Genomic DNA, 24,431 nt, shown 5'->3' with positions numbered 1-24,431 from the left:
TGCTGTCAAAAAGACTATGGTCCGCTATGAGGATGATATTATTATCTAATCTGCCTAGATAAAAAACTACCTAGAAGGGAAACAGAATAGGTGTCAATTTTCTTTCTTTTTTCGAGGTTAAATGAAACGGAAAGTTAACAACTTTTGGCATAAAATCGTTTGTCATAATACTGGACATCAGTAGGCCATGGCTTACAGGTAAAGTATTTTCAACATCTAGTACTGGAATGCCTGTTGGGCATGGCTTTGCTATAGTATACCAACGTGTATCGAAACTGGTTCGTGTGATGAAATCATTTGCGAACCATATAAGCTTAGGTCATATGAATATGCGACGGAGATTTAAGACAGTGTTTTGGGCCCCGTAATTACGTCAATCTGGTGATTTAGTTAGGATTGTTCTCTAGCAGGATGATGTCACAGGGCTAAGACTAAATATTGTACTACGCAGCGGTCGTAAAAAGTTGAACATGGGTAGAGGTTATTTAGTTTTTAAAGTTGAATATCTCATTCAGAGTAAATAAATGGGTCTCTCATTTTTCTCTGGATTGGAGAAAGGCTATAGCAGGATAAGCATGTGAAATCTGCCCCCAAAGGGAATTCATATTGTTATACCACATTCGAAAGGTCATAGACTGGAAACAATTTTCTCAAAGTTTCAACCCTTTAACTGCCATATTGACGGAGCTAGGGTGGTTCTATTGATTTTTATTTTATTTGATTTTTGAAGAAATTGCTCCTCCGAAAAATTTGAAAAAAATCAGGTATGTTTAAGGAATTATGGGGATGCTTTACAATTTTTTTCAAAATTTTTGAATATGTATTACTTTCATTAAAAAATACTAGAAAATTTTGAAACATATTTTTTCCCTCTTCCAATTTTTGCACCACCCTGGATTTTTTAGTGATAAATAAAGAATTTTTGGACATGTTAAAATGGTATGTTTTCATATTTTTTAAAAATGTGGACAACCAAAATATTTAATTTTTTCTAAAAAATCAATAACAGTCGACCATGCGTTCCCATCAAATTCTGAGAGAAGGAAACGCATGGTGCTTTATCTTAGCAGTTTCTAGTAGTAGTCGACCATGCGTTCCCATAAAGTTCTCTTAAAACGGAAACGCATGGTGCTTTGTTCTAATTGTTAAAATGTTTGTTAAAATTTATAGCAGTTCATCGTTTGGTTTAAATAATATGATATTTAAAAAATAAGAGGAATATGCTTTATTAAACTCAAATTGATGTGACTATATTAGTATTATATTAGGATAAGAATTCTATGTAAAAGTGATGCTACGGCGAAGAACAACTTATGTAAATTGCCTTAAGAAATAAACGTATTTATGGAAAAACAATTCTAAGAAATCGATTCCAACCTTCATCAGTGGCCACTTTTGTTTGACACCAATATAAAAAAGAAAAAATTAAATTCACTGCTTTTTCAACTCGCTATGTATTTAGTGAAATGTACAGAGCTGGCAAAAAACCGCGTTGTACGAGACCCAAAAGTGCAAAACGATTTGACCATTTCATGAAACACTATCGAATCATCGAATTATATACAGTCACTCGCTCTAGTTCTTGACTGCCGTAACCGAACTGCATATGTGTGATACTCGCGACGTTCATATATTATTACCATTCATATATGAATCACATAACAGTAAGTTATTGCTTTGTAGCTTTCTAGGTTGTACCCGAAGTATGATCGTGTATGTATTATGCAAAGATTGATACTCTTTACCTTCTTTTCGTTACTTTGATTTCTAAGCCTTGCGCTTGAGTTGCATCATAAACTACTAGAACAAAGCACCATGCGTTTCCGTTTTAAGAGAACTTTATGGGAACGCATGGTCGACTACTACTAGAAACTGCTAAGATAAAGCACTATGCGTTTCCTTCTCTCAGAATTCGATGGGGACGCATGGTCGACTGTTTTTAATTTTTTAGAAAAAATCAAATATTTTGGTCGTCCACATTTTTAAAAAATATGGAAACATACCACTTTAACATATCCAAAAATTCTTTATTTATCACTAAAAAATCCAGGGTGGTGCAAAAATTGGAAGAGGGAAAAATATGTTTCAAAATTTTCTAGTATTTTTTAATAAAAGAAATACATCTTCAAAAATTTTGAAAAAAATTGTAAAGCATCCCCATAATGCCTTAAACATGCCTGATTTTTTTCAAATTTTTCGGAGAAGCAGTTTCTTCAAAAATCAAATAAAATAAAAATCAATAGAACCACCCTAGTTCCGTCAATATGGCAGTTAAAGGGTTGAAACTTTGAGAAAATTGTTTCCAGTCTATGACCTTTCGAATGTGGTATAACAATATGAATTCCCTTTGGGGGCAGATTTTACATGCTTATCCTGCTATAGCCTTTGCGAGTGCTTTCTTTGCAAATTTTCTTTTTTCCTATTCAATTCATTGGACATTTTTCTCAGTTCCCCCCCTGTAGATAAAACGTTGTATATAGTTCAAGACGACAGAAACGTCTAAACAATCAAAATAAATAAATTGTAGAGATATTTTGATTTTCGGTTTCAATGGTCTACCAAATCAGAACGGCTGTTGTATACTGCGCGACGTATTGGCCTTTGATTTTGTTCTTTTTCAAGGGAAATATCTTAACGTTCATCGTTTGAGTATCGTATGTCCACGATCAGTTGTTGAGAAAAAAAGGTTTCAAGTACCTACTTATTCAATTGAAAATATTCGGTTTGTCAAAAAGTCTCTTCCACCACTGCATTATGGTCCGAAATGGGAAATTAGCGTGACAAAAATATTTTCACTATTAAATATTAGTTTTTTGTAGTGCCTTTACAAAAGTTGTATGTAATCAAATGGCGCTCCTTTTGATGAAAAAAGTTACTAGGGTGGTCCTTATTTAGATTGAAATCTGAAATCTAACTTTCATAATTGTACTCAAAAATGATTTTGTTGTACAATGAAGTTGTAAAAAATTTTATTTTGAGCAACTTTGCTGAAAAAAGTACCTCTTTAGCTTTTCATTTGATCGAGTTACATCAATTTTCCCGAGGAGAAGTAGGGTGACTCCTGAAAAATCACTTTTTTTGTTCTAACTTTTTTGTGAAACGTTTTACGTTTTTTTTGTCTTCAGAAGAGTTGTTAAACTAATCATTGCGCACAATTTTGCTCAAACAAGCTTTTTCATATAAGCTACCAGTAAAAAGTTATGATTGTTTTTTCATCAAAAACTAGTCATGCTTCAAATATCAATATTCATTAGATGCCAGATCGATAAAAATGTATCCTATGCGGTTCCATAATATAAGTAAAAACATAAGTAAAAATTTAAGAGAAAATTTCAAGGGTGTTATTTTTTTAACTTATTTAAATTAGTTTTAAAAATACTTTCAAAAACCTCAAAAACATTGCATAACTCTTAAATGCCTTAACGTATCAACATACTTTCTTTAGCAAAATAATAGTATCAAATTAGTTCTACAAATGTTCCATACATTGTCCTTTCGAGAAATGAGACAGTTGATACGTTAAGGCGTTTAAGAGTTATTCTATGTTTTTGAGTTTTTTGAAGGTATTTTTAAAACTAATTTGAATAAGTTAAAAAAATAACACCCTTCCAATTTTCTCTTAAATTTTTACTTAGGTTATGACCTTACAGGAACCGCATAGGATACATTATTATCGATCTGGCATCTAATGAATATAGATATTTGAAGTATGACTAGTTTTTGATGAAAAAACAATCATAACTTTTTACTGGTAGCTCATATGAAAAAGCTTGGTTGAGCAAAATTGTGCGCAATGACAACTTCAACAACTCTTCCAAAAACAACTTGTTAGTGAAATGTTTCACAAAAAAGTTAGAACAAAAAAAGTGATTTTTCAGGAGCCACCCTACTTTTACTCGGGAAAATTGATTTAACTCGATCAAATGAGCTAGAGAGGTGTTTTTTTCAGCAAAGTTGCTCGCAATAAAATTTCCTACAACTTTATTGTACAACAAAATCATTTTTGAGAAAAATTAGGAAAGTTAGATTTTAGATTTCAATCTAAATAAGGACCACTCTAGTAACTTTTTCCATCAAAAGAAGCGCCATTTGATTACAAACAACTTTTGTGAAGACACCAACCACAAAAAACTAATATTTAATAGTAAAAATATTTTTGTCACGCTAATTTCCCGTTTCGGACCTCTGTGCACTGGAGCTTTCAACGCTGACTTATTCACAGGAGAGTCAGTTTTTGGCCTATGTGCACGAGAAATTCCTAATCCAGTGGTGTATCAATGCTTTTCTCTTGTCATTCAAAATTCTCATTAAAACATAAGTTTTCTGACAGTAAATTTGGGCTGACTTTTGACATAAATTAATTCTTATTTATTCAGTTCGTTCACAAGAACGAACTACAGCGATTACATCCAGGGCCATCGAGAGAATAAAACGGGCCAGGGGGTATTTCAATACGGGCCCCTTTCAAAAACACTGCTTCACTTTATTCTTGGAGGATTGAACGAGCCAAAAAAAAGGTCCCAAGGGTGTTTCATCACAGACTAACAGACAGGACACTCAAATTAGATTCTACAATCATTTTAACGGTCATTTCGAATATTCCTTTAGTTGGGACAGTACACGCATATGTCATGATGTCGCCACGTTACCCTATCAAAAACATCCTGTCTGTCATCTAGACTGTGTTTATTTTTTTCATTTACCAACAGAGTTGCCATTCATACAGAATTACCTGTAATGTATTGCAGAATACAGATGTAATACATATTGCCAACACTATATACAGAATTGTGCCTACTTCTCATCCTCCAACGCAATACAAAATCGAGCCCGTTTTGCTACAATATTTACTTGCTTCTGGTCTGCCGTCACTTAATTTCGGGTGAAAATTACCAACACAATAAAAAATAATCTAGATGGGCAACGTTGAGAAAAATAAATGGTTACCTTCCAACATCACTAAAAAAGTTAAATATATTATCAACGTAATCTAATAATTTATTGTGATGATTCATTTTCAAATATTATTATGAAATCAGGCATCCCTGCAAGCAGCTGATCGGTGTTGACAAACGAGGGGAAACCAACTAGTAAAAAAACTTTCACATTACACAAAGGGTGTACCGATAGTAAATAGTTCGCGCAGTACAATATAGGTGGAACTAGTGCATCACGAAAAATTATTTGTATAAGAATTTACTCATACTGTCATGTCTGTTAGTCTGTGGTTTCATTATAAGTAAAAAAAAACATTTTTAAATCTTCGAATTTCCGGGAATAACCCCTCTCGAGTTCAAAAAAAATTGGGCTCAAGCGTTCAAAAAGGTCCGGAACTTGATGAAGAGCGTTCGATCAAAAGTTCGAAATTTCGCGAAAGAATAACTTAAATTTCATCCGGTTTTCATTATGCTCAAGTTTAACCTCGTACAATAAAGAATCAATTTTTAGTTTGAATAAAATATCGTTTTTTATCATAATTTGAAAGAAAAATTTGTGGATAGCTTATTTTCGATACACTCCTCAATTTAATCATGAATGGGTGCCGGCAAAATTGGAAGAAGAACCACTTTTTATCGATAAATTGTGTTTAGCGATGAAGCTCATTTCAGGTTGAATGGTTACGTCAACAAGCAAAATCGCCACTTCTGGAGTGAAGACCAGCCAGTAGCAATGCATCCCACAAAAGTCACTGTTTGGTGTGGATTATGCCCCGGTGGCATTATTCGTGAAATACCGGCCGATATGTTGGATAGAGTGTGTGCCAAAATTGTACCTTGCGCATCGGCCATCCAAAGCGAAATCGCGACAAACATTTGCTTGCAATCATCTTCAAACAATAAATTATATTGATCGATCTATCGATTACAATAAAAATCTCCTCAATTTTCTCAAATTTTTGTGTTGTTTTTTTAATCAAATCCTACACCTCTTAAAAAATCACCCTTTACAACTCGGTGGATATTTTCTAAAAACAATTAAACGCGTTACATATAATACTTTACAAAACTAGAAATTTACTCTTTAGCGCCTAAAAATGAACAAACGTGCTCCCATATAAACGACAACATAAAAGAAACACTTGAAACTAGACGATCTTGTATCCGTCCAAAATCACTGTAGATGTCGCCACTGCGCATAGTAACCTGTTCAATGAAGACACTCAGCCAACCATCCCCGATCTCCCCTACGTGATAAAGTTTTGGAAATGCGCAGCCGTTGATTAAGTTAATCACCAAATATTCTAATACAGCCCACATCAAGTATCAATACAGCATCATTAAAAACCAGTGAGAACAAAAGTGAACCCAGATTACTGCCTTGAGGCATATCTGATGAATTCGTGAACGGAGATTACACACAAGAACCAATCTTTTGTCAGTTGTGTTTGGTCTATGATGATTCATAATTTGGGCATATTTTTAGGTACAGTAAAATCAAAATTATAAACATCGTTTAATTATTGGCAACATACATTTAATGAGTATAGTTCTGTCCATATTGGGAGCAAAGAATTTCGCACGACTAGTTCGGTTCAATGAAGTCAAAAGAGCCCCAGTAGTTTAGCACAGTATTACCTAATTTGTAGAAAATTAGACGACGCTGCAGGGTTTTTCTTCTGCTTTCCATTGTTGGCAATTGAATAAGTCGATAGAGTACCTCATAACAAAAGAAGGAAGATGAACAGGATCGGACCACTCATAAAACTCAACCGCATAAATAAGAGTATAACCAGAAAAACTTTTGTGTTGCATTCAGCCGTGACATAAAAGAAGTCGGTCGTCAAATCATTCAAGTGCTAGTTTTTCCGTTCCGTGTACAATGAATAAATTTATACTCTTTCCTCCAAATGCAAGATACTGGTCGAAGTAAAATCTAGAAGATGATGCAACGAGACTACAATGATTTATCTCTCGATTCAATAAAATTCAATAAATTAGATAGTTCTCAACTATCAAATTAAAAGGAATAAAAATAAAAGAACTTGAGTGCAGTCATTTGAATCTGTTTTCAACCACAATCACTCATAAAAAACCATGCGTCTCCATTAAAAATTAAGTTCTTTCAATTGAAATCGAATGCATGCATAGCCGATCAGTCTGCCTGCCTTGACATGCCTCAAACTCAACATAAACGAACAGAATCAAGTATTTTCCGTTCCAGTTCCAATTCAATGGCGCTTCATTCATCAACCTGTCTTGAGTTGATTCTTTGAAGCGAAAATATATACCATTCAATTGATGGGTTGGGTACCTTGCAGAGGAATTTTTGAGAGCTGTGATAACGAAAGCTCGGTTGCTTACGAGCTGTCATTTGAGTTAGGAAAGTCAATTGAAGAAGTGGAAACATGCTGACAGAGCAAGACCAGTAAATTTTATTTCTATGAAATGTTTTCAGCCGAAAATGAGTTTCACGGATAAATCAATTAATAAGAGTTTAAATGTATCTCACGTTACGCCTTCTGTCTATTGAGTACGACAACATGTCGTTGCAACCTTCCACAATTTAATTGGAACTGGAATATAAGACAGTCTGAGATTTCTACTTAGATGTAATAAATTATAACCCGTCCAAATTACCATCAGATTAGAAAAACACGACAAATGGTTTTCAAGCTAACCGCACAAAGTTATTTATCTGTGATGGCAGATTATCATAAAAATTAGTAGATCGCATTCTCTCGACAGAAATGGACCGCACCAAGGACCACACGATGGTGAAATTTACTAATACAGAACATGTCCAGCCGCGAATGCAAAACAAAAACTCTGGCAGCGAAGTGTGGCACAAGACGGGCTAAAAATAAAACGAAAAAAAATTCATCCAGCGAAACATCGCGGATTCGACCATCAACGATGCCGATACGAGCAAACATCTTTAAAAAAAATCAAGAAAAGAATTTATTTCCATCTAAAAAATCATTCCGCCCAGCATTCAGTCCGACCACGGCTTGGAATGTTGCAGTTGGGTTGAGATATTATTACAAATATATAAATATTTCCCCGGAGTTTTGACTCCCACTTGGCAGTCTGGGTATTGTCTCGGAAGAAGAACCAGCTATCCACTAACTGATTTCTGGTGAACGAACAAGTGGAATTGCATACCACATCATTCACAGCACTTTGCGTTCGGAATGGATGTTGCCTGAACGCGTGAACATTGGTTGACAGTTGTTTTTGGGAGCGAACAGCACGACACATGAAATAATGAAAACCAAACGGATTAAATCATAAATTAAAAGTTTTGAAAATTGAGTGGAAACAGAAGTGTTAATCCGATGAGTGATTGCTTTTCATGCATAAGGAAAGGCAATGATATCACTGAGAAAACCGATTTTAATAAAATGTTCAGTGGTCCCATAAATATTTCGAATTTTATATGTGAAAATGTGAAGTGAAGCAAATTTCTTAAAAATAATCAGTAAATTTATCTAAGTTAAAAGGTCTCGTGAGTTTGAAAGCCTAACGAACCAACATTGGCTCTAGCGGTTTCCGGATTTTGGTTTCGAAAGTACTGGAAGTAATGATCGAAAACTTTATGATCGAGCTCACCTCGTTGTCGGATTGATACTGGGCCGGTTCCCAAATGAAACTTTTCACAGTCTCAAAGATTTCTATTGAATTTTATTTGGATCCGACTTTCATTTCCGGAGTAATAAGTGTTCTAAGATTCAAACAGCCATTTCAAGTGACGATGAAAAAATTTAAAAAATCTTTTAAACCAGACTAAATGAAGATCCAATTGGAAAATATCATTAGCTTTTAACCACGAAAAGTAACTTCGGTTAGATCGGAAATTATAATCAAAAACTCCAGAATGTAGCTTATTTCGATTTCTCAGAGACAAGAGAAGAAAGCATGACCGATTTCCATAATCTTGTATTCAAATGAAAGGACTTATGGTTCCATAAGCTGCTATTGAATATTATTCGTAGTTGGGGACTATTTCGTCTCCTCATTTTCAAGACAATGTTTACATTGTTGGTTGATTTTTTTATAAGCAACTGACAGTTTCTTATTGTTCACCTTTTCTTCTGCCAATTACTCATCGGTTTCCAAGTTTACTACTTAACTTTTTGTATCAAATGATATCCGAAATCTTTGACCTTAGATCAATACTGTGGAATCCCCCAAATTACATTTTCTGTTTTATTTTTTTTAATACCACATATTTTTTAATGCTCTTTTGTATCACTCCATGGTATCCAATACAAATCGAAAAAGGCATCACATTTATACCATCTCGCGACGGAAAAGATAACTAATTCAATATTGTTTAATAGTTTGCGTTTAGCATCCACCAAAATCTTAAATGTCAAAACCAGCCATCTAAAACTGGTATGTTAGAACCATCCATTTGAAAGTACATCGGTTACGTTGAGCCCCTCGCGTTTCGGTCCCTAAACACTGTGATGTTTTGATACCCATCGCGACTCTCAAATTGTGAAAATAACCTAAACTTCATGCCTCAAAACATTGTCTGCTGTATTTTAGGTTAACCGACAAGTTATTGTGAGAGAATCAGCCGAAAAATCTGTAATTTTCGTGCAACAAACATGGTAAACCGTAAAACGATTGTATTACTGATTGTTTATTTACAATGGAATCAACTGATTTTGAAGCTTATATTGTGATCTCAACAAGATGACGTCGTGACAGGAGCCGGTCAAAACTAATTGAACATGATGCCCATTTAGAGATGGGAACTTTTTTATATTTTAAGTGTTGTTTTTTTTTCTGATGAAATTATATATCGCTTATAAACAAAACGACAATCAAAATAACAAACCGTTCATAGTTCTGTTCAGAAATAGAATTAAACTAATCGTCTTCCCATTCAGAACTGATGAAGTGGTGTTCAACTTTTCTGAAAATGAAACGACCTGACGTTGTGTATTTATACCACTGAAATCGGAAATCATCATTATCATAATCATCATAATGAATATAAAAGGAATGATTTCTATGAACAATAAATTGCAACACTTTCTTCTTTCTTCGGAAATGTTGGCAAAATTCTGAAATTAGCAATACGATGAATTCGTATTTTTTATTTGCTGTATGCGCTAAGTTGTTAGTATAGGTAGTGAAATCGCATTGCCGTCTATAGGGTAGCAGAGGTATTTTGGCCCGCTTTGTGAAAATATCCACCTAATGTTTTAATATCTTTGAAAAATCCTTCCACAATAGGCAATTTAATGTGATTAGCTTCAAACTGATGCAACATGGGTTACCTAAGATCGATTGAATCCATAAAGTTTATTAGGTGGGCCAAAATATATGAAGTGGCCAAAATACCTCTGTTACCCTAAATCACTTTGGTACACAGTGAATTTCGCTGCAGAAACATAATCAAGTGAGAGAGACGTCGCATCTGATTTTTTTTCTGCAAGCACAATATTTTGGCTTAAATAATACAAACCGTACCTGACCACGACAGAGTAACGAACCGGGTACTGGAAAATATCTGAAATAGTTCAAATGCTTTACACATGATGATAGCGAGAAAAATTTTCAGTGTAGGTATGTCTTTAATCTACTATATGCAGTGCAATCAGTTTATCAAAGTGGCTTGCACGATTGAGTTTCAAACAATCTTTTAACACTGATTTGTTCTCAAATGATTATTAAGCCTGACTTTTTGGATGAAATATCAGTTTTGATCAATTTTTCACCAATGTTTCATGGAAAATTGCTTACATTTTACGAATGTAGATTTTATTACCCTGATAAAAAGTTAGCAACATTGCTTCAATGCATTTGTATTAGATTGCGCCACACAAAATAAACAAAACTAAATATGTTCTGTTACAAAAGCAGTTTTCCGCAAAAATCAATAAGTTCACGACAACATTCCATATCCATTGCCTTTCGCGTGTTAAATTGAAGGTTCCTATTTTGCGGGATTACTTATAGAAGGTACGTAAATCTTTATATGGCATAAATTGCAAGAGGAAATCCATATAGGAATGTGTTTGTTGCTAATCAAATGTGTTAGTGGAAGTAAGCTGAAACTGAAATAATTTTTTTCAAACAGTTTTAGACTAAGATTTTCGCTTTTCTTGAATTGCAATTTCAAACAGAATGAATTGATTGGTTTATTTTTCAACCATATGGAAGATTTATTGAATTAAATCAGAAAAAGAAGCGTCGGAATTTGTTTTTACGCACACATTGTTGACATTACTGATACGCTTGCAAAGAGTTCTGCTCGTGTAAGTTTTGAACCGCTTCACATAGAAAAAATCCTCTCAACATGGGTGTTATACATGTTTTAGACATGATTCTTATTTGACGCACTAGCTAACCCCGCTAAGAAAGTTGACGATTCATCAGCGCCTGCACCTTTTAAACGTAGATAGACTGCATTCTTCGAAAAATCTCTTGTAGACTGGAAGCTATGCGTTAAGACTGTAATGAAGAAAACTGCTGAAGCAAGTACGATTCTGACAAGGGTGACGAGTTATCACTTAGCGCACTCCGAAAGAACGGCAACTGATATTGAAAGTATTTCGGACGAGACGGTAAGTGAGCAGTGATACGCGATGTTTACTGCTACTGACAAATGACACGGAGTGACAAGTTGTCGCTTGGCTTTTGGTGACTACACATCGAAATATAATTAGGCGTATACATTTCTTAGCACGCAGATCACAGAATAACAAATATGTAGGGTAAGGGCTCCCTATTTCATCTAATTTGTAAGGACGTCGCCTCAAACCCCCGATTTAGTCACTAAAATCACTATAACTTTTTTATATTACTGCTTCATTCGCCTTGCTCCACGTTGAGAATTGATTAACATTTCTTGAAAATTTAACTAATATTCATAAAACAGCTAAAAGCACTTATGATGTGTTTACTACTCTGCTCCTAATTTCATCTCAATGGATTTTTATCCATCCTATCGTTGGTCCTTTATTCATCCTATAAAATAGCAATGGCGACAGCAATCAAAACAAAATATTACACTATAACACTCTCAGGTTCAAAATGTCAGAATTCTTCTGAAAAACAGCCTAATGCCAACTATGAGACAACACACGATATTTTTAGAACCAGTTTGAAATCATTTCAACGTTTAAAAAAATATAAAGTTTCTCTGTAAAGTTAATTTGGTGAACTTTAAATAAAAACTACAAGGATCAGCCCCATGGGGTTGTTCGAGCCGTTGATGTGGAACAAGGCAACCAAAATTTCTAATGATCTACAATCAAAAAGTTCAATCAATCCGAACCAATACCGGACATCATTTGTCTTGATTTTCATTTGTTTTATGACCGACGAAATTACACCATTATTCCAAATATATGCAATTATATCTTTGTACATACTTGCGATTTCGATAATTAAGCTTCTCTTCGCCAAGCTAGTGTTCAAGTTTTTTATGCAAGCAGTTTTTTAGCGTTAAGTTTCTCTACCATTCTGTGATTTCGGTTAAATCGAGTTCATCTAATGTAAATTAGAAATTAATCTTAAGCACTCAAAATTTATCCAGAGGTAGTTGTCAATTTCTCATGGGGAAACGACATAACATGTAATTCCGAGCTTGCATGACACAAGATCAGAGCATACCAATTAAGGGCTGAGGCCAGTGTGTTTTAGGGAGTTTTAAAGGGCTATTTTCACGCTTCAAATCTGATTTTCTCAGAAACGGTGACGAATATAAAAAAAACCAACTGACAATATCTTGGAAATTTAGTTTAGATTATTCTGTGAAAATTTTAGAATGATTGTTTGACTTTAGCGGTCAGGAAAATCTTTTTTCTGGAGGAAGAGTTGCATAGCTGAAAACGGCAACTTTCAACTTGTTCATTGAAAATCTCGCCTTCAAAAGCATGGATCAAAAATCTATCCTGACAATGTCTAGATAATTAAGTTTAGATGCGATTAGTGCATAAAAACATATATGTTGTCGCGATGAAAATTAAGTGAAAGTTATTTTTGTGGAGGTAAGTCGATTTCTATGTCGGCGCCATTTTAGTTCCCTGGTAACGTAACGAAACATGAGAGAGAAATAAAATCGGCTCATCAAGGCTGCCAAACAAGCGGCAGCTTTATTGGATTTTATGTGATGTAGTCAAACTTGTAACCGAAAATATCAAAACTTTCTTGGACACCCGGCCACATCGAGAGTCATTTTACACATTTACGAGAGAGCATGAAAAGAAATGTAATACGCACAGCGAGCGACACGGTTTTACGCTAACAACTGGCATCAGTAGGGATGTCGGAAATTTCGAATTACTCGATTATTTAATAATCGAGTATAATTTTGAAACTATTCGATTGAAATTTATTCGATTATCTGGGTTATTAATCGATTGATCGATTATTCATTCGATTATCACTATGGGATTTTTTTGATTATTCGATTAGCTCAATAATCGAATATTAGTTTTATGTTAATCGATTAAATATTACTCGATTATCTGGGTTATTAATCGATTAATCGATCGATATTGCGACATCCCTAGGCATCAGAGCTTCAAATCGTTTTATGGCACATTGTTGTCTTGCTGTCTAGCAGCAACCTGCCTCTAGGACTAACACTAGCTTTAATTTCGCTTCTATTTATAGATTCGCGTGCTTCCAACAGCTTCGCTTTTGCATCGATTGACCAATCAGAGCGATGCTCTCTCTTTGATTCATCGCTTACTCCTTCAAAACCGTCGTCTATGGCAGGGAAATCCGGTATGCCAAAGATTTTTTGCATATAAAATAGGACACTGCTAGCTATTAATCAACATTTCAATGATATACAATTCAAAATACATGGCTATGAACATTCAAAACAATACGTAGAAATATTTCCTATCAAATGATGAAATAATATTAATAATTGATACAAAACAGACTGAGCTGTAAATGTTTAAAACCTGACCACATTTCTACGTGTAGTTTGTGATTTGCACCCCTAATATAGATGTGTTCCACATCAAAACAAAAAAAGGAATTGTTACTATTTAGGCATTAGCCCTTCTTAAAACAAAATGCAGTGCCAGAGATGCCATTTATACAGATTTAACACATATTTCTTCAATTTAATACAGATTTGTACAGGTTCATAAAAAGTGAAAAGTAAAAAATTAAACTTTTCTTTCTGAGTATCTATTATTATTTGATTGCTTTTATATTTTTTATTGAAGTTTATCAATCAACGGATAAATCACATGTTAAAGTGGAAATCTTTTTACATTTTATTTAAAGACAGCAGATATAGGCTTTTTATGCAAAGCAATACATATTTTCTATGAAAATATCGGGCATCTCTGTGCATATCCGATGAAACACACACACTTCACAGCGTCATGTTGACGTATAGCGGAATGAAACCAGTGCTACTAGATTTGCCACAATGGTTATTTCATTAGTATTTAACATGCTCTTTCTGGTAACATTCGAAGCCGAAACAGTTTTATTGAAATATTAATATCAATAATATAACTAAACTTATGTCACGGATACCAAGAACTTACTTTTTGATGATGATTTGAAGAAGAAAGACACACGGAACGACCGAAATCAGCATTTTCGCGAAAAATTTAGTTGATTTGCTGATTTTAGTTAGTTATTTTTTGAGACAACTAAAAAAATCTTACTTTTGCTGATTTAGATTTTTTATTCTCATTCCCTTAATAATAATAAAATATTTGTTGAAATGACTATTTTGTCGTGAATACGACTTACTTTACTATGGGGCGCCTTTTCAAAACTTACCATCTGAGCGAGTGATAAGTTTTTGATCGTGAATATCTCTTGTTGTACCTAACGAATCAACATAATTTTTGCTACATGCCATCGGAAATATGATCACAATTTTATGATAAAATTTTCAGTTGTGTGATATAATCTCAAATAATTCAAAATCAAACTTTTCTGAAATGTTTGGTATAAACCAGTATCAAAGAGGATGATTCATAAGGCGCGTTGGCCTTTCTCGTATTTTGAAAGCTCATAGCTCAGTGATCTGTGAAAGGATTTATATAATCTAACTACCAATAGAATCGAAATTTTTCAACTTAAACGTGTATATCAACAGCATTGAAGTATTTCAATAGTACACTATTGAAAAACCTGTCTCATTTGACCCATGTCAACACCAGCCAATCAGAACGCGTTCTGAGGAAGAGAACAAAATATCTGCTGCTGTACAACAAATCGTTCGAGAAAAATGCTTCGAAGAGTGCTTAATGTTGTAGTGAGTTCCACACTTTGGTCCTTCTGAAAGGCAGGAATGAATCCCGTACAGCATCCTGATAGTTTTTTTCAATGAAATGCAAATCCGAAATGAAATTATCGACATTATAATTCTTCATGCGGCTATTTTTATTGCCGTTAGGACCGCCCATTAGTGAAAAAGCTACAAACGAAATCACGTAAAAAGAAACCTCCTAACCAAAAATGGATCAGTTTGGATTCTATCGCCAATGCGAGCAGATGTATTGTGTCGTTTGCAAAGCTAGTGTTGCTGCCGACAAGAGCGATTACGTCACAGCCGCCAGTTCTTTGCATTGGTGAAAAAACAACGGAAAGAGGACAACGGTGGAGAGCACCACATAAAATCAGCCGTTCTAATGGCTCTAAAAGTTTTCTAAAGAACTATTAGGATTTCTTCTTCGCAAATCGAAGGTAAAAAACCTCAGCTTAGTGCAAATCTAGAACTGTTTGATAAGATTTGTGCACTTTTCGCTGTGTGAAATTCACAGTAATCGAGATCAAGTGAAGCGTTCTTTGTTTTGCGAAAAATGTGAAAAAGGGTATTCATACAATTGATCAACTAATTGATATTCGGAAGTGTTAAGGAACATGTCAGTTGTTTTTGTATTCACGACATCCAGTTATGTCTCTGACATAACCCACCCGCCTTTTTTTTAGTTGAATTCACAAATTAAACGTACTGTCATTTCTTAGCTAAGGCACACTTCATATCCAGTCAACTAATTTTTTAGTTGAATTAAAGAAATATAATGTTGTTTTCAACCAATATGAATGGTTGAATTGGCTTCTGCAATCTGCAGCTATATGGCGCCCTGTCACCGAAACGGTAACACCTTAATGACTACTAGCCACTAGATGGCACACTACTGCCGAAAAAAATTCAGACGCGGTTGTCTTTTCTATATTGGCAGGTATAAATACGATGTTGTGTTGGAGAAAAAGACATAAACGAAACGTAAACATCTTTTTGAATTTTTTTTCTTCTAAATCACTGTTTCTTCATTCTCACTGAAAACTTTGAGCACTCGGAAAACAAAAACCGAATACAAATAGTACACCGGACGGCGCAGCTCGGAAGGTTTGAAGATACAAAAAACCTTCATCACAATTAGAGTGAAACATTCGAAATTCACATCACTGTTCCGCGTAAAAACATTATTACGCACAGTCGCTTCAAGTGCGCACAAATTCTGAATAAATACACTTTCCACTAACAGTTTACGTAACACATGCGAAAAACATCTAAACAATTTGCGAGCAGTTTCAACAAGACTGTCCCTTTTAGCTTTTTAATGGATTGTTTTGCTTTGACACTGCTGTCCTTCAGTAATGACGGTGATAGATAAATAGAATCAAAGTTTCTGATTTTAATAACGAAATTAGTTGTCAATGAGAATTTCGTGTTGGATTGAAATATTGCTGGTTTGTGTCCAGAATATTCGCCAACTAAACACATTCTCTAAAAATAAGAGTTTTTTTCAGCACAGTAAATTCTACATTTTAACTAATTTTATAGTTATTTTGGAAATTTTGTTGTTAGAATCAACTAATTCAAAAACAGTAATACGAATTAGGCGCAGAGCTAATTTCGGTCGTTCCGTGCAATTTTTGTTTTGTAACATTTTGAGATAACTTGGCAACTTAGCGAAACCAAATGAGATGAAAACCAGCGCTGCCAACTATACCGATTTATCGGTATTTATACCGATTTTTGTACTCGATACAGTAATACAGATATGCTCTCTCAAAATACCGATTTTTCATTTTTCGTACAGATAAATACCGATTTTCGGTTTAAGGTTTCATTTTTTGTATTACATCACAAATGACACATTTGATTTAAGAGTGCACCTTTCTCACGTATGTTGTTCTATCCAGTCTATCGAGCGTGAAGGATGCGACAGCCCTGTTTACACTTTTGCTGGATGCCAGCATGCTGGTGCCAGTGTGCTGCTCTCTTAGGAAAAAACGTTCAACGGTGGTCCAATGATGCAACGTATTGGACCAACGAAGGACCACCGTTGAACGTTTTTTCCTAAGAAGGCAGCGCACTGGCACCAGCATGCTGGCAGCCAGCAGAAGTGTAAACGCTACATAACCACCAACATAATTTCAACTAGGATTCTTGCTCAATTCACTTGTTTTGTCAAGCTGGAGTCGGTGACTACACGAACGCCACAATTCTTTCAGTGTTTTTAGTACATTCTCGGAGAATTTCGTGTTGATTTTTTTTGCATTCCAGTTAAACAAAACCTGAAAGCTTTTCAAATTGTGTGCTATTTTCGAAAAAACAAGCCTGAAAATGATCCGAAATCGAAAAAACTTTGGCATTAAAAAGACGAGTGACCAAATCGAGCATTATTTTTACCGAGTTGGTAAGTGATAGCTCATAATAACAAGAATTTAATTATTAAAGCATATTGTTTATTCTAGGTAAACAAAGTCAGGAAACTCATCAGGAAAATGAATTGGAAAACACCTCAATTGTTGAGGAGAGCAGTCTTCTTCTTGAGTCCCCGCTGCAACCCTCAGATTTATGTAAGTTACGAAACTGTACAGTTCAACAAGTTTTCAAATAAATACTTTCAGGTTCAGTTAACGCTAATGTCCAAGAAATTGAACATTCTTTCGGGGAATCAGAACCTTCATCTTCGTTAGGTTTGTAAATTTTATAATTTTTAGTTTTCTGGCATGTAGTATTTCTTTTTCACAATCTCAGTGAAATAAGCTTGAATAGAGAAAAAGTAATTTATTATAAAAACGGTTATACAATGTTGTGATACAATGTTTATGGTTTCTTCAATTCAGTTTCGATAAAAATCAAACCAAAAAAGACAAAGAAGTCAACTCAACATTACGCGAAGGACTGGGAGAAAAAGCTTCAATGGATTACTGAAAGTTTGAAGGGAGACTTATATGCTTATTGCACGGTTTGTGAGCAAAATATAAAGGTGTCAGGTGGTTTTGTAGATTTGGAAAGACACGGAAGAACAACCAAACATATTTTTAATGGTAAAAAATCTAAAATTATCACCAGTAGTCATTCTATGAACAGCTTTTTGTCTCAACGTGATGCCTCTATCGAAGCTGAACTCAGACTTTGTGCTTGGGGAGTTCAATACAATACTTCAGCTAGCATGATTGAGAATTTTGCTAAAATAGCAAAGGATATATTTCATGATTCCAAAATAGCTCAGAATTTGAAACTTGGTCGTACGAAAATTACTTCTATACAAAATAATGTTTTTGGTAAATGTCAAACGGATGAGCTTGTTGACCTAATGAAAACCAATAAATGGAGCCTTTTGGTGGATGAATCGACTGATCTCCTAGGACAAAAATCTCTGGCAATGATAGTTCGCACATATAAGTGGAATGATGCACTAGTCATTCAGGATTACTTTTATAAAATTGTAACTGCTACGGATACTAGTGCCACTGCACTATTTGAACTCATTACTACACAGTTTGAAAAAGATGATGTACCCTACAAAACAAACTTGATAGGATTAGGTACAGATGGTGCCAACGTAATGATGGGTAAAAATCATTCAGTTGCGACGTTATTTCGTCGTGACTGTCCGGATATCTTTCTAATGAAATGCATCTGCCATTCGTTCGCATTATGTTCGTCGTATGCATGCAAGAACATTCCGAGTGAGGTTGAGCAAGTATGCCGAGATGTATATAATTTTTTGAAATATGGCGGTCAACGGCAAGCTAGATTCAGAGAATTGCAAAGTCTTTTAGAGATGCAACCATTAAAGATGCTTCATCCCTCAGCAACACGCTGGCTCTCATTAGAGGCAGTAGTTACGCGAATGTTAGATAGGTACGATGCTCTGATGATGTACTTTAACTTCATAGATGATAAGGCTGACAAATCTACTCGTGAGAAACAGACAGCTATTCGGAAAGAATTACAAAATCCGCTAACAAAAACGTACCTAATGTTTCTTTGTTACATTTTACCAGAAATCAATAAATTAAACAGGCTGTTTCAGTCCGAAACACCTGAGCTTTGTAGGCTTCATACAGAAGTTTCACAGCTTTATCGAACCATTTTGGATAATTTCTTGAATGCCGATTACATGTTAACTTGTGAAGACCTTGCAAAAGTCACTTTTATTCAACAAAACTACAAAGAATTGGAATTAATGTACATCGGAACATCGGCAAAAACACACCTTGTTGATCTATTGTCGAATAATGTAATTCAGCGCAAAGAAGCAGAACATTTTTTAACGAATATAATGAACTTCTACGTCTCGCTTGCAAATCAAATCCAGATTCGTATACATCTCGAAGAACCTGTGCTCATCAATATGATTATAATTGACCCCAAAAATATAATTGGACGAGTTCATGAATCTATTTTACCGTTGATCAAGACGTTCCCTAATTTGGTTGCAAGTGAAAATATTCAGAAAATGGACTCGGAATTTCGTGAAATTCGGAATATTAACTTTCGAGCGTTTACTGAAGAGGAACGTGAAAATAGCTGTGCGTTTTGGTCAAGGGTCCTCTCTACAAAGCGAGCAAATGGAGAATTTTCTTTTCCCCACTTGAAAAAATTTATTGTGGAACTTTTGATACTTCCACATTCTTCTGCCAGCGTAGAACGTTTATTTTAACAATATAATTTGAATAAAACGAAATTGAGAAATTCCCTATCTGTTGATGCTATGCAAGGAATACTCGCAACCAAGGATTATGTCAAAACGCATAACGTGCATGGAAAGTTAGTGTTAACCAGTAGTGTTAAGCGAAACTTCAATCAAAATATGTACAGTTTCAAATGTAAGTATACACAACTATCATTGCAAGATAATATTTTAAACCATTAATATTCCAGAAGAATCAGTTGTCATGGAAAATCCGTTAGAAAAATCTCAATACCTAAAATAAAAAATATACATCAATTCCATCAATTTGATTACAATCGATTAATTTGACCATATGATTTGGAACGAACAAATACCAATCGAATATTGGATTTGACCTGGAATAACTTTTGAAAAGTGTGTTGATTTATCCATGTTAAATATAATTTTAAACATTACATTTTGCTTGCTAAATACACCAGATCTGAAGATTTGAAACGCACATCATTAAACTTCAAACGCAAGGTTGATATATTTCCGAATATATATATATATATATATATATATATATATATATATATATATATATATATATATATATATATATATATATATATATATATATATATATATATATATATATATATATATATATATATATACACTCTTAGAAAAAATGAAATTTACGCTTGACGTAAATTCAATTATGCCGTAATTTCTTCGGTGATGACACAATATTACATCTACTAACATGTAAACATAAATTTTGCGTCTGTATCGATGTGAGATTCAGCTAAAACAATCGTGAAGTTAATGATATGACTTATCTTTAAATGCTTTGTATTGTGAATGTAAGTAAATCGCGACGCTCCTTTTATGTGCATCTATAAAGATGTAACATTTTTTAAGTGTGTATATATATATATATATATATATATATATATATATATATATATATATATATATATATATATATATATATATATATATATATATATATATATATATATATATATATATATATGTGTGTAGACATACCGTTAAATACCGATTTTTTATTAATAACTATACAGATATTGTACAAAATCAGTTGACAGCACTGATGAAAACAAAGCGCAATCAAGTGAACTAAGTGAAAAACTTTCATCTCATATTTTTGAAGACTTTTATTGCTTGTCGGGTAATTTTAGAAGTTTTTAATCGTTAATTAAACAAGTGGCAAGTGATGGTAGTGTAATTGTGCGAAATAGTGATCATGTTTTGAGACGAATCGATTAGTAGATATTCAGAAACATGACGAACTGTAAATCTTAAGACGAAAATATGAGTTTATTTTAAATGGAAACAATTATCACCGAAAAATTTAAAACCATTTATTCCAATGAGAAAGTGTGACAATAGCTTATATAATCATTTTAAAATATTTCATAGTTTGGTTCAGGTAGGTTGTAAAATTTTATTTATGTTCAAAGTAATGAGTTGCAGGGATGAGATGGAATTAGCAGCTCAGATGAAATAGGGAGCCGTTACCCTAGTTGCGTAGTTGAATTCTAAGCAGATTTGGCGAAAATGGCTTTTATAAACATTTTCAATGTGAGCAAGATTTCGATGGATTTACTTTTTATTCACTTTGTGAACTGCAGTTTAAATTAGCCTAATGTTATTTGAGACCGAGAAACTTTGAGTTTGACTACTGTTTCCAATTATTGAGCAAATCAATTATCCATAAGTAGATTGAATGATATAATGAAATGAGTTTTGCACTGCAAACAAATCTTCCCGATCGGTCGCGGTCAAATGAGAACGCGGCCTTTGTGATGTAACCGGCAAAGTCTTTTCTGGAAACCCCAAGGCAACTTCAGCGTTACGTTCCGTTATGTGGTGTTCTCGAGTGATGTAATAACGATCCACAAAAGGGGTTAATTCGTATGGGAGAAAACCCCGGCATGAGTCGGAAATGATTTTACGTAACAGCCTATAGATGCAGGAACTGATATTGTGGCTTGGTTGGCTAACTATCGTACCTTTCGCAGAACATCGGCTCTTGACTGGTCGGTAATCTTACGTTCAGGCTGTGTTGTCCCGTGTTCAAGCTGATAGCCTAGCCGATGCTCTGATGTAACAAAGTATGAGTGGCCGTGGAATAAAAAAAACCGGTTGTCTATCTATAGGAGATGTGTTTCCCACCAGCATACGAGAGCGCCATGCTAGCACATGTAGTTGGAAAATTCACTCCCGCTAGCGACGCTCTGTGACCGGAAGTGGGAATAAAAAGGCGATGGAATACCGCTACACATATGGCTGCAATTGACAACGCGAGTCAAAAGACGACATTCTCTCCGTGGGTGCCCACGGGTGCAATTATAGAAATTTTCGTTTTTCCCACTCCCCCTTCCGAATGGCATTTCATGTGTTGAATGCGGGTTGAAAAGGATATGAAAGTGCTTTTCCGCCAGTATGTGCGCGCGTATGCTGGGTACCGTGCGAACTCATGTGGATGCTCGGTCATGCGAACGTGATTCACGGTCGGTACCGGTCCGGACATTTGCTAGGTCGAGGCCGTCAGCGGTTAGTGGTGTGAAATGTGTTTAATAACTCTGACGAGCGAATTTCCATCTGCGTACCGTGGTTCTTATTGTTTTAACGGTGCATCCGTTGATGTCATTGTTTCCGTTCATCTCCCGCACAGGGGGCAAACATCGGACAACGGAGTGTCCAATTTGAACGAGTTTTGCATCACTAACTAAATTGTTGGCACATGATTAGGCCACAACCCATCAGTAGAATTTTCTGATTCGACAAAAGCTGAAACATCTAAAAATGAATCAAAAAATCCACCCATTTATAATCGCATTTCCGTACTCATGAAAAACTACCCTCTTAAAAATAGTTACTCAAAAATGAGTAAGATCTCACTCACCTATAGAAAAAGTGGAACAACTCTAATTTAGAGTAACTCCGAAGTTACTCAAATTTGAGTTCTTCCACTGGAAACGATATTTGGGTAAAATCTACTCATTTACTGAGTAATACTTTATTTGTACATGTACCAAAAATAGAGTAACTATCACTCAAATTTTGAGTGAAATTTTATTTCACATATACCAAATTTGCAAAAAAATTTCTCCTTTTCTGAGTGTATTGTATTAAAATATTAAGTAATTGGACTCAATACTATATCAAGTGGTGGTTGCTTGGAGTAGTGTGTTAATCGCAAATTAACATACATGTCAGTTATGCTCAGGCACCAATTATACACTTATTCCTCATAAATGACATTTGAGCATATTCGGTTTCATTCTAAAGCACAACACGGAGTTTATCATTCCGGTTTTTGCAGACACAACACCGTTTGTGTTGAGCGACTCACCCTCGAAATACGCGATCTCACTAACAAAATATACAACCTGTTGCTACAAATGGTTATTACAACCTTTACAACAAATGGTTATTACAACCTGATCCTGCGAATAGTAACAAAAAAACGAGCTATTGCGTTAAACTCAAATTTAGAGTAGGAGTTACTCAATATCATTGATGATAACTACTCAAATTTTGACGTTTCCATGTATCATTTGAAAATGAGTAACTAGTACTCAAACTTTGAGTAACTTTTTTCTAAGCGTGTAGTTGAGTATGTACTGTCACTTCCTTCTACCGTAGAGTTGTTATCACTATCGCTCTACCGAACAGCCAAAGCCAATCACGTATAGCATGCATCGTTTCCGAAAACGAACGCACGGATTCTGCATTAGCAGGGAAAGCACTGGCCATCAAATAATGGTGATTTGATTTCGGTGACTTAATGACCCGTTGCTCGGAATAAACCCAGAAGTTTCCGATTGCCGCCGATGTGACGAGTGTTATGATCATGAACGGAGTATCTATCGTCGTGTCAGCCATTCGGAGCCGAGAGCATTCCAAACGTATTACAGCTAAATCGGTATGCCTCCGCCCCACCCTCTGCGGTAACGACGTAAGAAGAACTGAATCGAAGGAATTATTCAAGCGAAACAAACTAGTAGGATTGAATTTTTCTCATGAACCAACGTTAGAAATGGGATTTCGTGCAGCAGTTACTTCTGGAACTGTCATTAGGAGGAAGCTTTTTACCCTGATTGAGGTGAGTTTTTTATTTGTTTTGCCGCAAGATACGAGCCTCGTACAAAATTGAATGCCGCAGTACATTCGTAGACAGGATATTGCATTAGAGGAATTTGTTTTCCGTTTTCTCTTCATCTCTTCGCTACCTGATTACCTTTTCCTTAACATTCCAATTGTCTTTGAATTTGGTTTTCTTCAATCTATTTCTAAAATTGCCCCATTTGAAAGAAATGTCTAAAAGTGTTGGTTGAAATGAAATCATTGAAAAGGATAATTGAAGGAGTGAAATGAAGTTTGCATTGTTTCAATTAGAGGGGGGGGGGGGGGGGGGGGGTAGGGTCTAACACTTTTGAAAAATCATTTATTATTATCTTTATATTTTCTTAAAGTAAAATTTTTCCAGAATATTCCGTGAAATTCACAAGCCTATTGGAACGAGACTCTGGAAGTTATGGACCTTTATCGATGGCTATCTCATTCTACGAAGAAGCAAGAGCTCGGCGCA

General features: G+C 34.8%; 1 protein-coding gene and 1 long non-coding RNA gene across 7 annotated transcripts in view; one reads left to right on the top strand and one right to left on the bottom strand.

Moving 5' to 3' along the window:
• LOC131426895 (WSCD family member AAEL009094) overlaps nt 1–24,431 on the bottom strand; it is a 116,625-nt gene that overhangs the window by 34,212 nt on the left and 57,982 nt on the right. The window lies entirely within an intron of this gene.
• The window catches only part of LOC131426896 (uncharacterized), a 55,221-nt gene continuing 54,247 nt past the window's right edge, over nt 23,458–24,431 (top strand). Inside the window, exon 1 of the long non-coding RNA XR_009229207.1 lies at nt 23,458–23,945. This is a non-coding gene — a long non-coding RNA (uncharacterized LOC131426896). The remainder of the gene's footprint in view (nt 23,946–24,431) is intronic.

Source organism: Malaya genurostris, chromosome 2 (assembly GCF_030247185.1).
Source record: "Malaya genurostris strain Urasoe2022 chromosome 2, Malgen_1.1, whole genome shotgun sequence".
Classification (NCBI taxonomy): Eukaryota; Metazoa; Arthropoda; class Insecta; order Diptera; family Culicidae; genus Malaya; species Malaya genurostris.
The sequence above is the reverse complement of the archived record's forward strand: the minus strand, read 5'-3'. Positions and strand labels throughout refer to the sequence as shown.